At 41.7% G+C, this 12,199-nt stretch overlaps 1 long non-coding RNA gene across 1 annotated transcript in view; it reads right to left on the reverse strand.

Annotated features, from left to right (window-relative positions):
* LOC110256799 overlaps positions 7,250-12,199 on the reverse strand; it is a 51,988-nt gene continuing 47,038 nt past the window's right edge. The window contains exon 4 of the long non-coding RNA XR_002338807.1: positions 7,250-7,346. This is a non-coding gene — a long non-coding RNA (uncharacterized LOC110256799). The remainder of the gene's footprint in view (positions 7,347-12,199) is intronic.

Here is a 12,199-nt window from a genome sequence, read left to right on the forward strand (position 1 = left end):
TACAGGGTGATAAGTATGGGAAATGGTCCCTGGTTATGTGTGAGAATTAACATATGTCTTTTCGATCAAAGGAAGCCTTGGTTACTCCATTTTGTTCCTGCTTTGTCTGAGACACCCTCCTCTGCCCCCTCGCCCCTTTCTCTCTTCTCCCAGTGACAATTTGTTTCAGAGTAGCCGACTGAGAAGAGTGGGTGCCCTGACCTGATCAGTGGGAAGGGGGCAGATATACCACCTGTGTTAGGGATAAATGGGGGGGGGGGTCTTCTTTCTTCGAGAGCGCTTTTTCAGCATTGGCACCCTTCTGCAGAAGTAAAGAGCCTTGTCAAGATCCCCCTGTGTTTATGTGTCTCACTGTCCAACACTGATGATCCCAGCAGAAGTTACTTTTCCCCAACATACGTAAGGCAGATCCAGACTCTAGGGGCGGCCTGTGGGAGTATATAATAAAGGACACTATATCAGAGTTCCCTGGTGGCCTAGTGGTTAAGGACCTGGTGTCACCACTGCTGTGGTGAGGGTTGGCTCCCTGGCCTAAGAACTGCATGCCTTGGTTGTTGCCAAAACAAACACTTAAATAAACAAAGCACCACTATAATTCCGAACAAGAGGAAATAAGAAACCCACACTTTCCCCACCCTGTGTCTCCAAAACTCTCTGCAGTTTCTCTCTGATCATTCTACCCATGACACAACAGAGAAACTAGGTTCAAACACTTTTTCTCTCACTGATTCTTATACTCTTAAATTTTCTTTGATTTGGCTTGCCTTCTTTAGCGTATTTTTTTAAGTTTTTACATTGTACCCTTTTTGAAAAGAGGCTTTGTTTCAAGCCATCCCCTTTTAATAACCCATCTTCCTCAAAGAGCCTTTGTGCAAGTTGTTTATTAAGGTGCAGTATCAATGGAGTTTTGGGGGCTCCTCTAAAGATCGATGCTGGTTAATGTAAAAGCAGCTACAGGCAGCTGGTGTTGGTTTGCTGCCTGGGGCTTTATTCTTTTAATTAGCATTGGAATAACTGTGGCCTCTAAGAGCTGATTAATTTCTCCAAACAATGGCAGAAACAAACCATTTAGGTTGGACATCCCCAAGTTATGAATGGATTGTGTTCTGGAAATATGTGAATTTGTTATTTGAAAGTCAGGTCAAGCCATCCCATAAAGGTGAACAAAAAAACAATCCATAGGACAAGCAGTGCAATAGCCAGTGGTGCCTCTGCCCCTCCTCTTTAGATGGGCACTATACTGGGCTGTTCACATGAATTATTCCATTTATTCCTCACAGCAAATTTTGTAAATTTGGTGTGGTCATTATTCTTGTTTTCCTAAGGGAAAAGCTGGGCTACAGAGTATGTAATTAACATGCCTAGGATGATACAGCTAAAATGCAGTGCCAATGATCCCATCCTCCTTTTTCTTTTTCTTCTATTTTTCTTTTTTTGGCTGCTCTGTGGCAATGGAGTTCCCAGGCCAGGAATCAGATCCGAGCCTCAGTTGCAACCTATGCCACAGCTGAAGCAACAATGGATCTTAAATCCACTGTGCCAGGACAGGGATCAAACCTTCATCCCAGCACCCCAGAGATTCTGCTGATCCTGTTACACCACAGCGGGAACTCTGATCCCATACTCTTAACCAGTGTTTGATTCTGCCTTCTCTGGTTGTACACAGATTCCAAGCAGGGCCAGGACTAGGGTGAGGTAAGTGAGGGACTCCCTTGAAGCACAAAACTAAAGGGGCTGCAAAAAACTCAGTAGGCCAGTCCACACAGCCTGTCTAATCTCACCTAACATACTCTTCATACTACAGGGGTTGGCCAGCCTGGGCCGTCCAGTTTATCTGTCTTGCCAAACTTCAATGGCCCTCAAACCTTAGTTTGTATCAGAATCCCCTACAGCTCCTTGTCAATTTCAGATTCCTAGGCCCCACCCTAAGAAATTAGGATTCGCTAAATTTGGAATGGCCTTTGTTATCCTCACCTCTGTAGCTGGCATTGACCCCTCTGCCTGGCTACTCACCTGAGGCAGAGAGCCAAGCCTTGGATGGGGAATGGGGACAGGGAAAGGCAGCCTGAGAACACTTCTACTCGGCAGTGGAACAGAGTGGTAAAGCAGAGGGACGAGAAATCAAGGTTGGGCTCTTTGGGGATTGAGGATGGCACAATCAGGTTGGCTCTTCCCAGGAAGGGCAGAGCTATTTGAATAGAGAAATATGGGGGAAACCATTAAGAATTAGCCGAGCCAGAGTTCCCACTGTGGCACAGCAGGTTAAGGATCTGGTGTTGCTGCAGCTATGGTGTAAGATGTAGCTGCAGCTCAGATTCAGTGGTGAGCCTGGGAACTTCCATATCACAGGTACAGCCAAGAAAAAAAATTAGCTAAGCTGGAACAGCATTATGGAGAATCACTTTTAACAGATGCTACTTGTCATTACAACAAAACACATGCCATGCACAGATTAAATATGCAATGTTCAGAGCAAATTTTAAAATGTGTACTTGTACATATTAAAAATATTTCTTTGAGTATTTATCAAATACTCAAAGGAATGATGTATTTATCCATGTTTAACTCTTTCTCATTCTTTAGAGTTAATACCACCGAGGAAATGTCAATAAAGAAGGAGAAAATATGGATCTAATAATTAGTAATCACCAATGCTATATCACTATATACTATATGCAAAGAGCATATGCTGTATATATGGACTACATACATGTACAGACTTCATTCTATATCACACTATAATCCATGTACAGACTACATAGTTTCTCACTCTGTACTCAATGCACTGACTACAGACTGTATTACTCTATACTCCATGTATGGACTACATTCTATGTCACTCTATACTCCATGTATGGACTAAAGACTATGTCACAGGAGTTCCCGTCATGGCTCAGTGGTTAACGAATCCGACTAGGAACCATGAGGTTGCGGGTTCGATCCCTGGCCTTGCTCAGTGGGTTAACGATCCGGCGTTGCCATGAGCTGTGGTTTAGGCTGCAGATGCGGCTCGGATCCCGCATTGCTGTGGCTCTGGTGTAGGCTGGTGGCTACAGCTACCCAATTCGACCCCTAGCCTGGGAACCTCCATATGCCGCAGGAGTGGCCCAAGAAATAGCAAAAAGACAAAAAAAAAAAAAAAGACTATGTCATTATATACTCTAGGTAGAGACTATATACTAGTAACTCTATACTCTACGTACATACTATATTCTATATCACTACATAGTTACTCCACTGGGATGAAAATCCCTGGAGAAGCTTCCTGTCTATTTCACCATTATTTTGCCACCAGTGCCTAGTACTGTACCTGGCACATAAACAGTGACTATTCCTTTATTCCAATGAATATTCCAGTAATATACAAAATTCCACAGAATATATTTGAATGTTAAATTCCATCACATTGTTACAAATGGTGTAGGAAAAGCAAGAAATACAAATATAGGTATAGCCTAGATAATGAGAAGTTTTGAAAATGAAGTAAGACTTACTCTGAGTTTCTAAGGATTTAAGCCCATGAACCCCTTCTATCCCTGCCCCTCCCCTTCTAATTCTTCCTTTTCTCTTTTCTCCTCTCTCTACAACCACTCCTTGGTAACCTCATCTAGTTCTATGACTTCAAATACCACCTATAGCACAGCAATTCCACATGCGTATTTTCAGACCTCAGTTATCTCCATAAATCCACATTCACCTCTCCGGCTACGTGCCTGTCATTTCCATGTGGAGTTCAGTCAAAATTGAACTCTTGGAGTTCCTGTTGTGGCTCAGCAGAAATGAACCCGACTAGTATCCATGAGGATGTGGGTTCGATCCCTGGTCTTGCTCAGTAGGTTAAGGATCTGGTGTTGCTGTGAGCTGTGGTGTAGGTAGCAGACGTGGCTCGGATCCTGCATTGCTGTGGCTGTGGCATAGGCCAGTAGCTACAGCTCCTATTCAACCCCAATCCTGGGAATTTCCATATGCCACAAGTATGGCCCTAAAAGCAAATCAATAACATTTAAAAAAAATTTTTTTAAATTGAACTCTAAATATACCCCAGTACCCACCACCACTGCCAACCTGATCTTATCAATTTCCCCATTTTGGTAAATACACTTTCCAAGTTGCTTAGGCTGAAAACACCAAAATCACCATTGACTCCTCACCTTCTCTCCATCCCCACTTCCAAAACCAAGTCTTGTTGGTTAACATACCCATAAACTGATCATTTCTCATCAACACAATAATATCCTGCCAGAATTTCTTCTATAACTTCCTACCAGCCACCTGTTCCCACTCCCAGCCCCCTCTAGCCCCTTCTCCACACAGCAACCAGGGGAGCTCATCCTACATCCATGGCAACTTGGAACTACTCTGTTCAGAAGCCCCCACTGGTGTCTCAACTCTCTCAGAACAGAAGATACCCCAAGTTCTTACCACGATGCCTCCTGATCTCACTGACCTGTCTCCCATTCCTTATACTGGACGAGCTCAAACCATGCTGGACTGAAATTCCCTTGATCCTCCAAGCACAGTCCAGGCTCAGGGTCTTTGAACTTGCAGAGAGATTCCTCCAGAGAGCCCCAGAGTTTACTCTTTCACCTCTTTCAGGTCTTTGCTTAAATCTCCCCACAACACTATTTAAAAGAGCACTTCACTCACTGCTGTGAATCTTAGCCACTCACCCAGCTCTCACTGTCTAAGATTTCCACAGAACATAAATCCATGAGAGCCGAGACTTCATTATATCCACTGTTTTATTCCCAGCCCAAGAACAGTGCCTGCCTGGCACACTGTAGGTCTTAAATAAATATTAGCCGAGATAAACTAATAAGGAACGAATCTTTGATTTAGGCTGATGGAAAAGAGGATAAAGATTAGCCAGGCGGGTCCCAGTCTAAGTAATAGGTTGGGAGCAGATGGGAAAGAACTTGTCTAGAATGTGGTGGCGAGTTGATCTTAATATGCAGTTGGAACTGGTTGGATTTATTTAGTTTTATTTATTGCCTTTTTAGGGTCACACCCACAGCATATGGAGTTCCCAGGCTAGGGGTTGAATTTGAGCTACAGCTGCCAGCTTACACCACAGCCACAGCCCCACGGGATCTGAGCCATATCTGCAACCTACACCACACCTCATGGGAATGCTGGATTCTAAACCCACTGAGTGAGGCCAGGGATTGAATCTACATCCTCATGGATGCTAGTCAGATTCATTTCCACTGCACCACAACGGGAACTCTGGGACTAGTTGGATTTAAAACAAAGCTCTGGAATTCCTGCTGTGGTTAACAATCTGACTGCAGTGGCTCTGACTGATGAGTAGGGGCAGATTCAATCTCCAGCCCAGCACAGTGGGTTAAGGATCCAATGTTGCTGCAGCTATGGCATAGGTTGCAGATAAAGCTTGGATCAGTCTCTGGTGCTGGAACTTCCATATGCCATGGATGCAGCCATTAAAAAGCAAACTAACAAACAAAAAACACTCTAATGAGATTTAATGAGATAAAAAGCTGTCTAGATTGTCAGGGAAGATTATCATATGCCAGGCATTCTAAAGAGGAACAATAGTGTATGATACATATGACCGTACACAAAAGGAGAGAGAAACTAGCTGAATATTAATAATATTACCTCAGGAAAATGGAGTTATGGGTGGTTTTAGTTCTCTTCCTTTACTTTTCTATGTTTTTCATATTTTCTTAAGCATGGACTAAATTTACAACTAGAAAAAACACTTTTCAAATTGCTTTTGAGTTCTAAAGTACTGAAACATAAGTGCCTCTGTAAAGTCACTATTTTCTGTTTGAAATATGACTAATGAATGCCATGTATATTTATGAATAGGCAAAGATGGGAGAAGGGCTGCAAGAAAAAAAAAAAGATTTAAAGTCCTCTCTAAGAAATGATTTTTGAGGAGTTCCCATGGTGACTCAATGGAAACAAATCTGACTGGAATCCATGAGGACGCAGGTTTGATCCCTGGCCTCACTCATTGGGTTAAGTATCTGGCATTGCTGTGAGCTGTGGTGTAGTTTGCAGATGCAGCTCGGATCTAACATTGCTGTGGCTGTGGGGTAGGACAGCAGCTACAGCTCTGATTTGACCCCTAGCCTGGGAATCTCCATATGCTGCAGGTGTGACTCAAAAAAGACAAAAAAAAAAATAATAAGAAAGAAAGGGATATGACTTTTGGGCTAGATGTGAAAGATAGTATGAGCCAGCTGTGGAAGGGGGAGAAGTTTCCAAATTTTCCAAGGTGGAATAAACTTGAAGTGTCTGATCCTCAATGAGCTTAGAGGATCATTTATATTCTCTTTCTGCTGTGCAAAAAATGAAAGGGGTTGCAGGGTTTGGAGCAGATGGAGGGAAAAAAGAAGCATGGAATGCAGTCCAAAAAGCTAGTAATTAACCTAAAAGGATGATTTGGTCTGGGTTAATAATCGTAGAGACAGAGAGAAGTGCAAAGAGTTGGGATATATGTTAAGGGTAGAGCTACTAACTAGACTTGCTATTAGTTGTGGTAGGTGAAGAAAAAAAAAAAAAAGAAATAAAGGAAATCACTGCCAAGTCATATGGAAACTATCCTAAGCCACCATCACCGACAGCTTCTGGATTAGTGTCACACTTAGAGCACACTACTGAAATTCTGGCATTACTTCTCTAAAGGCAACTGCACCCCAAAGAGAAAAGTGTCGTCACTCACTGTTAAGCAGGTGTCCACTGGGTGCTAAAGCAGTGCAGTGGTCGGGGGAGCAGTACTATAAAAAGGAGTAAAAAATATGGAAGGGAGGAATATTTTTCTCTGAAGTTGATGCATTTACAGGTGAGAAAGGACACAAAGATATATATAAATAGGACTTCTTCGGAGGCTCAATCATTGACAGGAACACATGCTCTGATTAATCAAAGAGGCTGATGCGCTTGTTGCAATCTCATCAAGAATTATGGCTCTAGTAAATTACACTCAAAAATCCATCTCAGTGATTTATAATTATAGGATCTGGAAATGATCAGAGTTAAAAATGTTAATGTATAGAGGGAAGTTGATACACATGCCCGTCTTTATCCTTCGTGGTTCTATAATGGCATGTCCATCTGAAGGATAGATCCATCTATCTATTTGATTTTAGAGCTGAATTTACAGAGCACCAAAAAGAAAAGGCCGTCTGAATGATGGGCTACAGTTTTACCTGTCACACAAGTGTTTTGAATTCTGTAATCTAGACAGAACAGAAGGACATATAAGACACTTGCCTTCTAGGGGAGCTGCCCAAGACAAATTTGCCATCAGAATAAACCAAGGATAGAATTGGAAGAATTTCTTGACACGGTGAACCTGTTACATGTCAACTTGAACTCTGAGAAAAAAGCAAATTTAAAAACTTAGGTAATTATGGCATTGCTTGTAAATTAGGTATCATTCAGTACTGATAATTCATCAGATTCTGGAAAGTTTACTCATGCTCACAAGAAAAACAGAATGAAAATAACTACCAAACTGATTTTTTTAATTCTACATCATTATACCTATTGAATCTTAACAAGCTTCAACAAATGACTAATCAGTTAATCATTTTTCTTCCTCTCCCTGGTGGTTAAACTATAATTGCCAATTTTATTTTTCACATTTTTATTCACCACCAGGAGGAATAAGAATTTAACAATTTGTTCAATGGCCAAAGAACCTACAGGCCAATGTATTAATGTATTAATTGGGAAGATTCCCTTTCTTCTTGAAAACAAGTGTCACATGGACTTCAAGGACTGGAAGAATCAAGAGTCTATTCTCTCATCTGGGAACTGCGAGAAAGGAATCAAGGCAGGCAGAGTTATGGTTAAGGTCCTTGGCATTAGAGTCAGATTTTGAGTTTTAAACTCAGCTACTCCGTGTACTTGGAGTGGAACAACTGGCATATTACTTAAGCTCCCTCAGATGTAAAACAGGAATTCTAAAATCAACTCATAGGGATTAAGTAAAATAATGTGTTTTAGGTTTGGGGCACAGTGCCAAACACACAGTTCTAAACTGGCTAAAGGATTATCCAAAAAAACCCTCAAACTCTATGTAGTTTACCATGACTGCAGCCTTCTCCCATCTACCGCAGCTCTTAAATTATGCTTATTCCCTGTTCCTTGGTTTATGCCTTCACTTAACAGCTGTTTACTGAGCAGTTATTTGTGCCAGATGTTGGGCTGAGTGCTATAAACATGATGAATGGGCTCTCCATGCTTAGGGTTTTGTAGCCTACTTTGGGTTGGAGTCAATATAATATGATATTTGCCTTGGTGTGAGAAGTTTAGGCTATAATTGGACCCCTTAGCACAAGTTTGGTTGAAACCTGGACTTGAGGAGTCACAGAAGACTTGCTTGTGGTCAGTATATTTAAATGGTAAATAAAAGGAGAAGGAGGAGTTTCTAGGAGAAGGGAAAAAGAATAGTATTTCAGGCGAAAAGATCGATATGAGCAGGGCTCCAACTGTGGCTTGCCAGGTTAAGAGCTAGGTTAGATCCCTAGCCTCGCTCTAGTGGGTTAAGGATCTGGCATTGCTATAAGCTGTGGCAGAGGTCACAGATGCACCTTGGATCCGGTGTTGCTGTGGTTGTGGTGTAGACTGGCAACTGCAGTTCTTTTCAACCCCTAGCCTGGGAACTTCGCTATGCTGCAGGGGCAGCCATAAAAAGAAAATTAAAAAGATCAATGTGAGCAAAAGCCCGGGGATGAAAGATGTTGGTGCAGTGCTCTCAGAGGTGAAAGCATAAGAAGGATGCGGGAGATGGCTGTGGAAAAACAGCAGCGCCCCATCATAAAGACACCTACTACTGTCTTCTAACCAGTCACCACCAACCTGCCTCCCATTCTACCTAAGTGATTTTTACAGGGGCTGCCATGTGTTCACCAGATCCCACTCCCTCTCTATAGCTGATTGGTCCAGGAGTAGCCACTGGCCTAACCTTCACCAATGACCTCCTTCCCTGGGATTGTTGGTCTTCAAGGTGACAAGGGTAGTGTTGTTCTTTCTCTACTGGATGGAGCAGTAAGGTAAAAACTCAAGACCCACCAGCTCATGGTTTATGCTGTGGAGAAAGCAAGTCCGTGGTGAGAGACAAGGATGACAACTCAGAATCAGATACAGAAGAAAAAGTTTGAGGCTTGATTGTGTTTCAGTCTCTTTGTTTTCAGTTGTTACTTTAAGGCTCAACAGCACCTTTAACATCCACACGGCTTGCTTTTTCCATGAGAACCCTAGTACCCTTCCAATAGATTGACCTTTTTACTTAACCTGGTTTCTAATTGGCTTTTAACAGCAAATTTTTGGTTTGTTGGTTTTTTGTTTTGTTTTGTTTTTGTTTCTTTTTAGGGTCTAGGGTGTGAATATAGAGAAGTTCCCAGGTCAAATCCAAGCTATAGCTGATGGCCTACACCACAGTAACTGGAGATCCAAGCTGCATCTGCAACCTACACCACAGCTCATAGCAACTCCAGATCCCCAACCCACTGAGCAAGGCCAGGGATCAAACCCGCATCCTCATGGATACTAGTCAGATTCACAACGGGAACTCCCACAAACAATTTTTTAAACTAAAAATATTGATTCAAGTATTTTTAAGTTTAGTTTTTCACTCAGTTCTCTATTTCAAAAGAAGTCTTATTTTGTGATAAATAAATGGATATCTCTTGTTCAATAATGGAAATAAAATAATAGACACTGGAAAGAATTTTCTCTGGAGCCTGATTTATAACAATAATAGGAGATCACAACCCTGCATCCTCCGAAAAAATTTCTTAGGTTGAAGTATGTTAGTTTGTGCAGACCTGGCAATTAAAATTATTTCCTTTATTATCCAAGTATTTGATGTATGAATTGGTTATGAGAAAGAGTGCATGTTGATTAAAAGACACTCTGACAAATTCAACAGTATCAATATCAGTCATAAATTACAAACTTTGGAGTTCCCATTGTGGCTCAGCAGGTTAAGAACACAACATTGTCTCTGTGAGGGTACTGGTTCAATCCCTGGCCTCACTCAGTGGCCTAAGGATCTGGCATTGCTTCAAGCTGCAGCATAAGTCACAGATGCTGCTGTGGTTGTGGCTGTGGCGTAGGCCTGCAACTGCAACTTCAATTTTACATGTAGCCTGGGAATTTCCATATGTTGCAGGTGCAGCCATAAAAAAAAAAAAAAAAAAAAAAAAAATTACAAACTTTGAAAAATGAATCTTGCTAGGAAAAGACTGGAAAATACATCTTGAGAGCTTAAGTCCTGATAATTTTTTATTTATTTATTTGTCTTTTGTCTTCTTAGGGACACACTTGCAGCATATGGAGGTTCCCAGGCTAGGTGTCGAATCAGAGCTATTGCTGCCAGTCTACTTGAGAACCACAGCAATGAGGGATCTGAGCAGCATCTATGACCTACACCACAGCTCATGGCAATGCTGGATCCTTAACCCACTGAGCGAGGCCAGGGATCGAACCTGCAACCTCATGGTTCCTAGTCAGATTAGTTTCCACTGCACCATTACGAGAACTCCTGATACTTTTTTAAAAATATTCAGAATGCATATTCAAAATTTGCCTTACTTTCATTTCTTTAAATTTACAGATAAAGATCTGTAAAAAAAAGTAACTTTCAATAATGCATCAGTTTCATCAGTTTCTTTAAAGGAAGGGCAGGTGAAACTTCACAGATTTCCTGTCATGTGTTAGGCACACTGGGCAGAACTTTCACATATGCTATTTCATTTAATCCTAACAGTTTATTTACAAAGGAGGAAACAAAAGTTCAAAGATGTTGCTCTAAGTTCAGGGTTTTTGAGCACAAGTCATCCTTTCTACTGGCTTGGCCCTACAATAAACATTCTCCTGCTAAAGGAAAACAAAAAACAAACAAACAAACAAAAAACTGAAAACCCAAAAACAAAGATGTTGCTCTGCTTAAGGGTCGCCATAATGGTGGCTCAGTGGTTAATGAACCCAGCTGGTATCCATGAGGATGGGGGTTTGATCCCTGGCCTTGTTCAGTGGGTGAAGTATACCACATTGAGGTGAGCCATGGTGTAGGTTGCAGACATTGCTAATATCTGGCATTGCTGTGACTGTGGCATAAGCCAGCAGCTGCAGCTCCAATGTGACCCCCAGCCTAGGAAACGCAGCTGTAGCCCTAAAAAGAAAAAAAAAAACAAAAAGGAAAGGTCATGCAACATGAAGTGAATCTTTAAATTAGCTAATGATGACTATGTTTTAATGATGACTATTTTTTAATTGAGTTATGGGGTGGAAGGGAGATAATGTGGATAATAGTGTTTTTAATTTTTTGCTGCTTGCTTTGTTTTAGTTTATGATATAAGCTGTGTTAAACCTGCTTTAGGGACAAAGATTTAATACTCAGAGACCACAAGAACAAATGTGTTACTTCGGCTTCTATTTTACTTCCATCTGCTCTGTCTAAAAGCATTGCTGTCACACTGGGAACGGTGAAATCAATACTGTCAAGAAGGAATTGAAGCCACAGATGGATACAGAGGTTGTAAATGAGGACCTAAGTGTTCTAAACAAGTTTCAAGCTGGACAAAGAACAGTACAGGGATCACAGAGAACTGCTAAGGAATCTCTGAGGAACTGGAAAGAAGAAAATGTAATTATAATCCCCATTCACACAAAACAAAAGAAGACAATGGATTCTACAAGCTCTCAGTGGTTTAAATATCCAAAGAGAAATAGAAGGTTTTAATGCAATATACTAGTGATGCTATGACTGTGTGGCTGGTTGGGAGGTGACACAAGAAATCAAACCCCTTCCTTCCCTCCAATTAACTTCTCCTTTGTGCTTCACGAGGGTAGAAAGGGAGGGAACTGGCTATTCACTCCATGTTTGAACAAAAAGCAAGGATTTGGAGCAAAGATCCATAAAATGACCATGGTTGAATGGCTAGAACTCTCTGAGAGTTGAATGATTTCAAGTATCCAGTCCCAATTCTCATCTATAAGTAATGTACAAAGTAGGAGCTCCCATTGTGGCTCAGTAGTTAGCGAACCCTGCTAGCATCCATGAGGACGCAGGTTCAATCCCTGGCCTTGCCCAGTGAGTTAAGGATACAGCATTGTGGTGAGCTGTGGTGTAGAAAGCAGATGCAGCTGGGATCCTGAGTTGCTGTGGCTCCACCATAGGCCGGTGGCTATAGTTCCAACTGGACCCCTAGCCTGGGAA

This window comes from Sus scrofa, chromosome 14 (genome assembly GCF_000003025.6).
Source record: "Sus scrofa isolate TJ Tabasco breed Duroc chromosome 14, Sscrofa11.1, whole genome shotgun sequence".
Taxonomy (NCBI): domain Eukaryota; kingdom Metazoa; phylum Chordata; class Mammalia; order Artiodactyla; family Suidae; genus Sus; species Sus scrofa.